This window comes from Notamacropus eugenii, chromosome 4 (assembly GCF_028372415.1).
Source record: "Notamacropus eugenii isolate mMacEug1 chromosome 4, mMacEug1.pri_v2, whole genome shotgun sequence".
NCBI lineage: Eukaryota > Metazoa > Chordata > Mammalia > Diprotodontia > Macropodidae > Notamacropus > Notamacropus eugenii.
The window spans coordinates 400854294-400866785 of record NC_092875.1 but is presented as its reverse complement, the minus strand read 5'-3'; the positions used below and the strand labels follow the sequence as shown (position 1 = coordinate 400866785).

The 12492-nt window shown below is 38.7% G+C and overlaps 1 protein-coding gene across 8 annotated transcripts in view; it reads right to left on the bottom strand.

Moving 5' to 3' along the window:
• The window catches only part of PDE4D (phosphodiesterase 4D), a 1946032-nt gene that overhangs the window by 1858859 nt on the left and 74681 nt on the right, over positions 1-12492 (bottom strand). For 3 of the 8 annotated variants that reach the window (XM_072599366.1, XM_072599364.1, XM_072599357.1), the window contains exon 1: positions 10793-11517. The exons of the other annotated variants lie outside the window; for them this stretch is intronic. The gene's annotated coding sequence lies outside the window, so the exon portion shown is untranslated. Of the gene's footprint in view, positions 1-10792; positions 11518-12492 lie in introns of those variants that run through there. 8 annotated transcript variants of the gene reach the window in all.

Here is a 12492-nt window from a genome sequence, read left to right as displayed (position 1 = left end):
AGAATCCTAGAGAATAAAGTAAAAAACTACTTGATATAATAACTTTAGCAAAGTTGCAAGATACAAAATAAACCCACATAAATGATCTGCATTTCAATATATTACTAACAAAGCCCAACAACAAGAGAAATCCATTTAAAACTGCAGTAGACACTATGAAATATTAGGGAGTTTACCTGCTGAAACAAACACATGGACTATATGAACACAATCATAAAACACTTTTCACACAAATAAAGTCAGATCTACATCAGTTGCTCATGGGTAGGCCAAGTTAATATAATAAAAATGACAATTCTACCTAAATTAATTTACTTATTCAGCATCACACCAAGCAAACAACCAAAAATATTTTATAGAGCTAGAAAAAATAATTTCAAAATTCATCTAGAAGAACAAAAGTTTCAGAATATCAAGAGAATTCATGGAAAGAAATGCTATGGAAGGTGGCCTAGTCATGCCAAATCTTGTTGTTGTTTTTTTTTTTGTTTTGCTTTTTTAAATTATTATTTTATTTATTCTCAGTGTTCTACAATTACTTCCATATAACTTAGATTTTTTTCCCTTCCTCCCCCTCTTTTTCCCATACCTACCCCCTCCCTCCCTGAGACAGCATACAATTTTATATAGGTTCTACACATACACTCCTGCTCAATATATTTTCACCTTAGCTATGTTGCATAGGATTAAAATGAATGGGAGAAATCATAAAACAAACCAAAACATAATACAAAAAAAAATGATCTGCCACATTCTGCTATTGAATTCCACAGTTCTTTCTCTGGATGTGGAAGGCATTTTGCCTTAAAAGACCATTGGGAATTTTTTAAGTCCTTGCATTGCAATGAAGTTCTAAGTCTACCAGAAAAAAGTCTTCACACACTTTGGTTGTTGCTGTGTAAAAGTTCTCCTGGTTCTGCTCCTTTCACACAGCATCAGTTCATATAAGTCTTTCCAGGCATCTCTGAAGTCTTCTTGTTCATCATTTCTTACAGCACAGTAGTATTCCATTACATTCATATACCACAATTTATTCAGCCATTCCCCAATTGATAGACATCCCCTGGATTTCCAGTTTTTGGCCACCACAAAGAGAGCTGCTAAAAATATTTTTGTACATGTGAGTCCTTTCCTATTTTTATGATCTCTTTGGTATAGAGTCCTAGAAGTGGTACTGCTGGGTCAAAGGGTGTACACATTTTTGGAGACCTTTGGGTGTGATGTGGTATCTCAGAGTTGTTTTGATTTGCATCTCTCTAATCAATAGTGATTTAGAGCATTTTTTCATATGACTATAGATAGCTTTAATTTCTTCCTCTGAAAACTGCCTGTTCATATCTTTTGACCATTTATCAATTGGGGAATGACTTGTATTCTTGTACTTTTGACTTAGTTCTCTATATATTTTAGACATGAGGCCTTTATCACAAACACTAGTTGTAAAAATTCTTTCCCAGTTTTCTGCTTCCCTCCTAATCTTGGTTGCATTGGGTTTGGTTGTGCAAAAACTTTTCAGTTTGATGTAATCAAAATTATCCATTTTGCACTTCATAATGCTTTCTATCTCTTCTTCAGCCAAAAATTCTTCCATTCTCCATAAATCTGATAAATACACTATTTCTTGCTCCACTAACTTGTTTATAGCATCAAACTTTATACCTAGATCATGTACCCATTTGGACTTTATTCTTGTGTACAGTGTCAGGTATTGGTCTATGCCTACTTTCTACCACACTGTTATCTAGTTTTCCCAGCATTTTTTGTCAAACAGTGAGTTCTTATCCCAGAAGCTGGGGTCCTTGGGTTTATCAAACAGTAGATTGCCACATTTATTGGCTACTGCATACCAGATCTTAAATTGTATTATAAAGCAACAATCAGCAAAACTATTTGGTACTTGTTGAGAGGTGGAGGGGTGGATCAGTGGAGTGGGATGAGTATGCCAGACATGGTACTGCGTCAATGATGGTAGCAGTCTACTGTTTGGTGGACCTGGTGACCCTGGCTTCTGGGATGAGAGCTCACTGTTTGATGGGGACTAAGTGGAGGCCTGGAGAACAGTGTGGTGGAGACTGAGCATAGCCCAATGCCTGACATCATGTACTAGAATGGAGTATGGATGGGTAAACAATCTGGATCCGAAGGCTGATCCTATAGACAGGTTGGCAGAGTAGGTAGTAATTTATTTGTCAGATTTATGGAGAATGGAGGAATTTGTGACCAGTCAAGAGATGGAGAACATCATGAAATGCAGGGTGGATAACTATGATTACATTGAATTGCAGAGTTTTTGCACAGGCAAAGTCAATGCAACCAAAATTAGGAGGAAAGCAGAAAACTGGGAAAGAATTTTTACCACTAGTGTCTGTGATAAAGGCCTCATTTCTAAAATATATAAAAACTGAGTCAAATTTACAAGAATATAAACCATTCATTAATTGATAAATGGTCAAAAGATATGAACAGGAAGTTTTCAGAGGAAGAAATTAAAGCTATCTATAGTCATATGAAAAAATGCTCTAAATCACTATTGATGAGAGAGATGCAAATCAAAACAGCTCTGAGATACCACATCATACCTATCAGACTGGCTAACAAAACAGGAAGGTGATAAATGTTGGAGAAGATGTGGGAGAGTTGGAACACTAATTCATTGTTGGTGGAGCTGTGAGCTGATCTAACCAATCTGCAGAGTAATTTGGAACTATGCCCAATGGGCTATAAAAATGCACATACCTGTGACCCAGCAATGCTGTTTCTCGGGCTGTATCCCAAAGAGATCATAAAAATGGGAAAAGCACCCACATGTACAAAAATATTTATAGCAGCTCTTTTTGTGGTGACCAAGACCTGGAAATCATGAGGATGCCCATCAATTGGGGAGTGGCAGAACAAGTTGTGGTATATGAATGTAATGGAATACTATTGTGCTATAAAAAATGATGAACAGGTGGATTTCAGAAAAACCTGGAAAGATTTCTATGAACTGATGCTGAGTAAAGTGGACAGAACCAGGAGAACACTGTATACAGTAACAGCCACAGTGTACGATGACTATTTATGATAGACTTAGCCCTTCACAGCAATGCAAAGACCTAAAACATTTCCAAAGGCTTCATGATACAAAATGCCATTCACATTCAGAGAAAGAACTATGGAGTCAGAACGCAGAATGAAACAGACTATCTTCTCCTTTGTTATGTTTTGTTTTTCACATGGTTTCTCACATTTGTTTTAAATTATCTATACAACATGACTAATGTGAAAATTTGTTAGTAGGAATGCATATGTAGAACCCATATAAGATTGCATGCCATCTTGGAGAGGGACAGAAAATTTAGAACTTATGGAAGCTATTGCTGAAAACTGAAAACAAATATATTTGGGGGAAAATACTCCTTTTGACACAACCATATACAAGTCACTAAACTTTTTTCAACTATCCATAAATATCACTGGTGACATCTTAGCTACTTTTTCAGTGATTGTTAGAGAAAAGACTTATTTGTACATCTCATATTTCCCCAATTATTCTGTCTTTTCTTCCTTCTTCAGACAGAATTCATAGGAAACTAAAATTGTGTCTTTAACTCTTGGTGATTTGGATATTTTCACTTACATATATTCACTTGTCTCTTGGACTTTTCCACTTAAGTCAAAGTTGTATTCCAGTACAGGATGGACAACACTTTACATGGAGGGATGAGACAATTAGGCTGGAAGCAGAGACAGAGAGAGAGTAGAAAAGTAGTAAAGAACAAGGACATGAAAGAGGGAAGAAACGGGAAATCAAAGAACAGGGCAAAAAGGAGATCATGGCAGAGACATACGGGAGAAGGAAACAGAAGGGAAAGAAGGTAATGAAATGAAGTAAGACAGTGAGAGGGCTCAAGGGAGAAAAAAAGGGTAAACATCAAAATGGAGAGTTGGAAGGTTCAGGAGACAAAATAAGAAAAGAGCTAAAGATGGCATGCAAACAGGTCTCAGTAGAAAACAAATTAAGAAATGACCAATGACAACAATAAGAGACAACTCCTCCAAGAAGGAAAGTCAAATGCCCAAAGGTGGGAAATTGAAAAGACGACTACAATTTTTGTCCCAATTTGTAAATAAATAAGGATAAATTCTACAATAGATTCAGTAAGTATAGTCCAGATAATAAAAACTTCAAAGCACATTGTAAGGTATCACTGAAAAGATTAATCAACCAAACCAAGACAGTTGCAACAAGTGATATTCTCAAAAAGAGTTAAATTTTCAAGTGACACAACCTTTCTCCCTTGCCTTGAAAGAATCCCCCAGGCAAATAGGGGGAAAAGACCTACACTAAGAAAATCACTGAGGAATGTTTACTGAGCAAAATAGCACCAAGTAAAAATTATAGTGGATCTTTGGATGCTCAGAAATCAACTCATCAGAACCCTCAATTAACAATAAGCTTCACTTATATGTTCTACCTTTCCCTACATTCAATACTACCCTCATACACATAAACACATACAAGTGCATGCACACACATGTACTCCACTTTTAGGAAACAGAAATGAATAAAAAAAGAAGAAAAGGAAACACAGCAGAAATTAACTTTTTAAAAAATAAAACAAAAAAGCAACTGGGAATCAATCTAGGCTCAGGCTGAGGTCCAGATCCTGCTGCACCCATAATATTATATAAAAATCACTGGTGTTCAAATGGAAGACTTAGACATATTAAAAAAAATTTCCATCCAAGATCAAATTATGTTCCATCTAACAGGAAGGAAGTTCACACATTTCAGAAAGTCTTTCAGCAATAGGAATAAAGATAAGTATTTTCTGCCTTGATCTTGAGTTAACCAGAAAATTCTTGTTGACCCCAGAATACTCCCATAGCATTCTGGTTAATTCGTGGTTTCCTGTGCAATGCAAAACTATTTTCTACTTGTTGCTTCTCCTGTTGCCTACAAACATATCCATGTCTCCCTCCTTGTTTATAACCCCTCACTCAATCTAACTGTCCTATATCTCTTCCCTTTTATAGTTTAAACTTGAGAAAGTCACCCAAAGTGCCTCTGCTTCCTTTCTTCTCACTCTTCTAAACCCTGCTGTATTGTGGCTTCTGATTCCATCATTTAATAGAAACTTTGCAGAAGTTACCAATGATCTTTTAATTGATGAATCTAATGGTCTTTTCTTGGGCTTAACTTCTTCTCCGAAGTCTTTTTAACAGTGTTGATCACCCTCTTTTCCTAAATATTGTCACAACTTTGCCATCTCCCAGTTCTCGCCTACCTATCTGACCATTCCATCTCCTTTTCCTCAAGTCAGGACCACTAATTATTGGTGTTCTCTAAAAATCTTCTCTTGAAACTCTTCTCCCTCTATCCTATTTCACTTGATGACCTCACCAACTCCCAAGGATCCAGTTATGTATTTTTCACTTCTATGCAGATGATTCTCAAATCTGTTTATATAACCTCTCTTCTGACCTCCATATTCACATCAATTATTTTTTGAACATCTTAAAATGCATGTCCCATATATATCTTAAACTCAACATATCCAAAACTGAACTCATTATCAGTCCCCAATAACCCTCTCCTTTTCCATACTTCGCTATTTGTGTTAAGGCTCCCAACCATAGTGTTATCCTTGACTCTTCTCTCCTACTCACCACATATATTAAATCTCTAATTGAGTCCTACTATTTTCCCTTCACAATCTCTGTCACAAAAGTCATCTCTTCTCCACTACAACTGGCTAAAGAGTTAATGTGAACAGTGGGTCCCAGTACCCACCCCATAGAGCACCTCTAGCAGTTGGGAAGCAACAGGAGAAAGCTCTAACAGATGAGATGTATGGCACATCTCTGGGCCCCCAGTAGTCTTCAATTAGGATAATGAAATGCCTGAGGACATTGGCTAGTAATGGAGTGCAGGAAGCATGTCAAAAGGTGGTTCCAATAGAAATCCAAAGTGTAATGAAAGGCCAGAGGATTCATTTCCAAAGAGCTCTTTTTTCTTTTCTTTTCTTACCTCAGAACATTTTACACAGCCATCATGACCACAGTTTGACCTCGTGAGAGGGCAATATAATCGTTCTTCTACCCTTCATATGCATCCAGTACTTATATACCTTTGTGGGTCTTGTCTAACTATAGAATTTCTTCAGTGGCAGTCCACATGCATCTAGGTGTTGCAAGGCACAGAGCGTTGAACTGAGAATCACGAAAGCCTGGATCAGGAAGTCTGAATCCTAAGACACAAGCTGTGGGACTCTAGGCAGATCACTTAACCTCCCTCCACCTCAGTTCCTTGTTTGCAGAATGGGGGTGATAATAACAGCACCTACCTCCCTGCGCTGTTGTGAGAATTTCAATAGGATAGCATAGGTAAAGCCTTCCACAAACCCTAAAGTGTTATATAAATGTTGGCTATTATTATTATTATTAGGGTGGGAAAGTCCTAACTTCATTCTTGACTGACATCTTCGACTGACTGGATTTTGGAGCTAAAAGGGAGTTTTAAAATGGTTAAGGATAGTCCCATGCCAACTCTTCTCCAGTGGCACGTTCTTATCCTTCAACTCCATACGTAGATAATACCTTGGAAAGTCTCATGTTAAGACATCTATACTCTGCTACTGGCAACTTCAAGACAATGGTGAATTTAACTGGCAAGAAGTCACTGAAAACTATTTCTACTGGAGAGTTTCTATTTTTATTCCACCTCCTTTCCAGTATTTTCCCTCTTGGAAAATTTGCGATGAATATGTCTCTTATTTGCTTATTTAAGTTACATCTATTTACAGCATTTTGGAATGAGGCCCTTTCTTTTCTGGTTTACACTGCATCAGCATTCCCACAGTTGGTCATTCTTGCAAAGAACTTGAATCAAAAGGATAGGAAATTCTCTTTAAACTTTGGTGAGAAAGAATTAAAACAAGCCTGAATTTTAGCATGTCTCATTTCCAAGCTGCCATATGTCAGAACAAAAAAAATTCCTCAACAATTTATTTAGAAAACACAATTTTCCATAGTCAAAGGAGATGAAGCCTTAGAGAGCTATAAAAATAATAAAGATGATGATAATAATAGCTTTCATTTATACAGCATTTCAGGTGCAAAGTACCTTACAAATAAGTCCTGACAAATGAGTAATTATCTCCCTTTTACAAATGGGGAAAATGAGGTAGACAGAGGTTAAGAGACTTGCCCAGGGTTACATAGCTAGATAACAGAGGCCAGATTTGAAGGCAGATCTTTCTGACTCCAGGTCTATGTACACTTTGTACTTTGTACACTATGCCACCTAGTTGCCTTATAAACTTAAAATGAGCAAAAGCTAATTTATTATAATCAAGTACCTGTCTTAAGTTTGCTGACTCTTGCTCTTCAATTCAAAAGTGATTCCTTCAACAACTGTAAAATGGGACTGGTAAACGGCCAAAGTGAAAGGAGGGAAAGGCAGTGGGAGATAGGGGCAGAGGGGGGAGGAGGGAAAGGAATAGGATTTAATGTAGCACCTACTGTGTGTGAGGTACTGTTCTAAGCACTTCATAAAAACATTGTCTCATGTGATCCTCACAAGGGGGAAGTATATTGCCATATATAGAGGACTGACCTGGGAATCAGGAAGACCTAGGTATAAAGTCCTTCCTTTGACACATACTGGCTATGTGACTACCCACCAACAAATTACTTAATCTCTGAGCGGCCTCCAAAGAATTCGTCAGGACTATAACTTGCACAGAGACTGCCAATCTGCAGCAATGGATGGCATTTCTATAAAGGGAGCTCCCTACATAGCTGAAATCACAGTTCTGGATCAAATCCAAATATCCAAATAATCCTTAGATATACCTGATTCTGATATTCCCCAAAGGAAACTGTTTACCTCTCTTAAAGTTTGAACTCAGAGTATTTCCCTGGCTGGCACGTAACACCCCAGTTGTACTAGTGACACAGGCACTAGCTTTTACCAGTTTCAAGCATCACCTTGCTCTGTTACTTCCAGGACATCATTACCTTAAACACCTGTTAAAATGGATAAGCCACAGCTGTTCAAATCTAGGAGTAAACAAAGTTCACACATTAGGTCTTATGAGGCCTTAAAATGGAAGATTAAAAGCTGATAATGCATAGAATACTTCAAGTCATATTTGTTTATTATTTATAAACATTGAGAAGGGTCAAAACAGTTTAATATATAAATAGAATGAGCTCGATCAAAGATTGATGATGGTAACTGTTTTGTGATGTAGGTAGGCAGTAAGAAAAGGGCAGTGAGAAAAATGTGAGATGTGTCAGACAAAAGAATTCCTTTTTGTCCTTCCAGATATTCCCTAACCCACACCATTCAGAAAATAGCTCACAAATTGCTACGGAAGATGGAAAGAAGAAAAGACAGGGTGAGACAGCAAGGGAAAGACTCTTACTAAAAGCTTACTAAAAACCATAAGTTCCCAGAGTCAGTGCTGCATCACAGTTTTTTCATTTGGTAAATACTCTCTTGCCTATGAGTTATTCAAATCAAGTGAAAACAGAACTCTGAGACTTCAAGAATAAAGCAACAGCCTTTACAGAAAGAATTAGGAGGACTCTCACAGAGATCAAGCTTGCCAAGTAAACACTCTTCCTGCCTTGACACCAACGAGTACAGCAAAGAACCACGGGATCATAGAACTGGAAAGAATCAAGGTCACCTATTCCAATTCCCTTGTTTTACAGATGAGGAAACTGAGGTTCCGGGAGATGAAGCGATTTGCCCAAGATCAAAGACGTCCTTGGAGAGAAAGCAGATGCCTATCAACCAAAGATGGAACATGGTATTGAGTATTTCTATCTTCTTTGCCTTTGAAGACAGTGAAGCTGATATTTTAAGACTTTGTGATCATCTGAGAATATTAAGATGTCTCCCTAAATCAGGGATTCTCAGTCTTGGATCCCTGAGGTGGCAATCTGCTAAAGCCTGCAGACTCTTTCTCAGAAGATTTTCCAATGTATATGATATATGGAATTATAAAGGAAACCAAAGATTAGTGAAAATTTAAATGTAGCTTTTTTCCTATCCAAGTTCACAGACTCTATTGAAGATTATTCCTGGATCCCTGGACCAAGTGAAGAACCCTACCCCTAAGTCTTTATGGCATGCTAACAAAGATTGTTAGCCTAAAGTTTGGGGGGGAAAAGCAACTCTCCTTAATGCTGGTTGAAGGATCCTCTGAAGAAGCCTTCCTTAGTTAGGTGCCTAAGGCTTCTTCTGTTTCTGAAATTCTTCCTCCAAACACTAGTAAATGCCCATGGATTTCTGTTCTCCTTAGAAGCTCTGACTAACTTCAGAAAGGAGTCTCATCCACATGAGGCAATGAGGGAAAGCAGAAACCCCGCCAAAATCAAACTTATGTATGAGAAGGCTTCTCTTTGGCACATGTTGGACTGCATTAAAAGATAACACACCAGGATTTCCTGATAGCATTCCCCCTTTAGCAGCTGGCACAGAGCTCAATAAATGCTTGTTAACAGCTTACATTCAGCAATTTCCTCCATGCCAGCTTCCTTTACTTTTTCTGTATGAGATTGGGCTCAATTCCTCCAAAAGTAAATAAAGGTGCCCCTCTCCTCCACCTTGCTACATGAAGCACGGGTCAGGTTTAATGCTGAATGTAATCTCAGCCGCACATGTTCAATTTTTTTAAAGGACACATAATTCTGTACCCACACTCTTAAAAGACAAGGTATGGAAATGGGGAAGAATGGTTTAGGAAAAATAGAATTATCTGAAAGCATCTCAGCTCCCAGAGATTGGGAAATGTAGAAGACACAGTGTTCAATTATTCTCAATAACTGGTCAAGATCTAACTAAGGATTTCAAGACTGCCAGCAAGTGGAGGTTAAAACATAAACACTCAGGAAAACATAACATCAGGAGAACTATAGGTTCTGAAATGACTGCCAGTAGTAGGGTGGGAACTCAGCAGGCCAGGATTAAATTGTCACTGGAGACTTGGCTGTGGGCTCCAAAATCAGCCTGCACCTTGGATAAAGATCTGCTCCTCCACAGAGAAAACTTTACCCAACAGAAACTGAAGATGCTTTCCCAACCAACCCAAGTGCCCCGGCACCACCATAGCAAGATATCACCAAGAAAAACAAATGGTCTCTCCAGCTACTGACAAAGTCAGATCAATTGCCAATCCCAATACATATTGGAGTCATTCTGTGTTCATTCCCTTTCATTGGAAACTCCCAGTTTCATTCAGGAAAGAAGAAAGGCACACGTATCCCTCCAAGCTTATGAAATCTTTAAAGTGACCCAGTTTCGCACAATCACCTCGTGATAACTGAATGATAACAGCGCTCTGTCACACACATGTGTTGCACGTGTCCCCTGCCCCCCCCCACACACACACACATACACGCAAACACCAGAGAGCTACATCATCTGCAACCAATATTACCAGACTCCCTATCAAACTGTATAACATTTACCGTTATCTCATTCAGAAAATGAAAGGGAAATTTCAACAATCAAACCACATGAGAAGTTTTTACAAACATTCAAATATAATCAGAAATAAACTTTAAGTGTCTAATGTGCTCAGCTCGGAGGAAAGGAGATGAACAAGTTGAGTCAGGTAAAAAGCAGTCTAGCATAGCTGCAGCTGCAGGTTTTCACACAGGTGGAAACAGGCAGTACATCAGCTACAATTGAGAAAAGGTTCTCTGAGCTCATGGAATGACAGTCCGACTTGACCAGAGACAGGTCAACTGACAGAAGCCCAAGAAAAAAACAAGCAAACAAGTCTCTACACACCTGGCAGAATCACTAGGTCCCAGCGACACCTGGGTCTGGAAGGCAATCACTGCCAAATTCAGGGTCTCTCCATCACTGGGAACCTGTCTTCAGAGCTGCTCCCATGGCCTCCCACAGCTGCTTCATTCACAGGAAAGAACCTGATGCTAGCTGTTAGAACTCTTCCCCCTACCACAGCAGCAGAGTTGGCCCTAGAGTGGAAGCAAGTCAGAACCCAGCGAGCTGTCCATGTTTGGAGCCCTAATCCTGACACTGCTCCCGCAGGGTGTGTAGCTGCAAATGTTGAGAGGAGGGGAAAAAGTTAAGTGGCTTTCTTCAAGTCCCAGCTAAAATCCTCCCTCCTTCAGGAAGCCTTTCCCAATCTCTCATAATTCAAGTGCCTTCCCTCTCTTGATTATTTCCTATTTCTCCTGTATATAGTTTGTTTGTGCCTATTTGTTTGTAACTTGTCTCTACCATTAAACTTTGAGCTTCTCGTATTTTGCCTTTCTTTGGATCTGCAGTGCTTGCACAGTGCCTGGCACATAGTAGGAACTTAATAAAGGATTACTGACTTCCTACTGTGCAGAATAAAGCTTGTTGACTTGGTGTAATTGAGTTTATAATGGAAGAGGTCTCTGAAGGTTGTGATCCTAACAGACTTTTTTAGCTTATCATCTTAAGCTTGGTTTTGAAATTTGCATTTTTTTATTTCACTGGATTTGCCCAGTGGTTTTAAATATGATAATAAATATCACCCCCAAAATATATGTGTATATATGTGTGTATGTTTATATACATGCATATATAAATACATACACATATACATACACACAGACAGAGAGAGTGAGAAGATTCACCTAGAGACCCACAGTTCATAAAATGATAGGGATCCTCTATTAGGAATTCCTTGATAGGGAAACTCTCTAACAAGACGTATCAGCACCTTCTCTGGAGCTTACAGTCTTGGAAAGCTACCTAGAGCACTGAGAGATTAAGTGAATAGTAGCCAGCACATGTAGGATATGAGACTTGAACTCAGGTCTTCCTGGCTCTAAGGCCAATATTTTTTCACTATACCACATTACCTCATTGAAAAGAAAATTGAAATAAAGTGAAATAAATGCTGAATATTGATAAAGTTGTGAATTACAATGTACTAGGTCTACACAACCTAGAACAGTTTTCTAATGAAACCAGAGGTGGACTGCTGACCAAGTAATCAGTCCAGATAAGCGCTGGGAGCCTTGTCACCAGAAGGCTGACCAACAGGTGATAAATTTGGCCACAGCAACTCATTAAACTATTTACTAAGACTCTAAGGGGCTGTGACCTGCGTCATCAGAGGGAGGCCCCTTATCAACAACATCATGGATCATTTAAAGTCATGACTTATGTTGGTTGCCAAGAACAGATTATTCTCTCTCCCTGCTATAACTGCAACTCCCACAATTTCTCTGCTTCTTGGTCAGCGAGAAACTTGGGGACATGAAAAGTACAGCACAGTTTCCAAACGTCATTCAGCTGCCCCCCATTCCTATTGTTTCAGTTGAGGATCTGATTACTTGTCTATTCAGTCTCTCTGTCTCTCTCAATATGTGTATATGTGTGCGTGTGTGTGTAACACACACGCACACATATATACATGTATGTGGAGTGTATATATATATTTATATGTGTGTGTGTGCTTTGGATCGAGGGGTGTGTGTGTGTGTGTGTGT